The sequence below is a fragment of the Haplochromis burtoni genome, unplaced genomic scaffold (genome assembly GCF_018398535.1).
Source record: "Haplochromis burtoni strain Fernald_Lab_line unplaced genomic scaffold, NCSU_Asbu1 Contig_1448, whole genome shotgun sequence".
NCBI classification, from domain to species: Eukaryota; Metazoa; Chordata; class Actinopteri; order Cichliformes; family Cichlidae; genus Haplochromis; species Haplochromis burtoni.
Window position 1 is genome coordinate 1 of NW_024583809.1, and position 921 is coordinate 921.

Here is a 921-nt window from a genome sequence, read left to right on the forward strand (position 1 = left end):
GTCTTTGAAATGTCTCTCGAGCCCAGTTGGTGGAGGAGCTACGGCATTGCAAAACACTGACGGTAAAACCTAAGCAGAGTTCAGACAGCAGTAGCCTGTGAACGCTTTGTGCTACCGTAATACACCAAATATCCCGTAAAGAACAGCTTCTCATCTTTTCAAAGCAGATGCGAGTCCTGAAGGATGACATGCTCCAATCCAGAAATCTCTACGGCAGCGGTCTCCAACCTTTTTTGCGCCACGGACCGGTTTATGCCTGACAATGTTTTCACGGCCTTTAAGGTGTCGCAAATAAACACCACAAAAGAAAATTTGTACCACTAACGAAAAAAGAAGATTTATTCATAACACGCGTTTAAAGACCCACGAAAACCGAGTTAATGACAAAAACAAAATAACACTAAAAACCGATAAAAACCCTGAAAACCATCCATTTTACACCCGAACCTCAACTCTCACAGCCCGGTACGACTCGGGGTTGGGGGACCGCTGCTCTATAACATATTAAGCACAGATGGTAAACTCAGACCCTGAATACATTTTCTTCTTTTGGCACAGATATTGTTTCAGTTATTCACTGGTGAGCTGACATATTGGCTACACCGTCATCAGTCTGCTAAACACAGGAAGCAGCTGACTTTAAAACATCAGAGAAAACCAGGACCAGGAACAGCCTCAGTTTGTGGGAACCAGGATACGACCTGGAGAAAGAAGAAGAGAGGAGGACACAGTCACCAGCAAACTCTGAAAGCACTTCATGGAAGCTGATTTTAAACTGAGCAATACTGATGATTCAGAAAAGTTTCATGTTTTAGGGATCGGACAAGGACCAAGAGTTCTCTGAAACCAGTAGAAAACCTGCGTTTGAATGCAGCCAAAAGCTAACACTTGTCTGAAAATGTACAGGATTGTTCTAGAAAT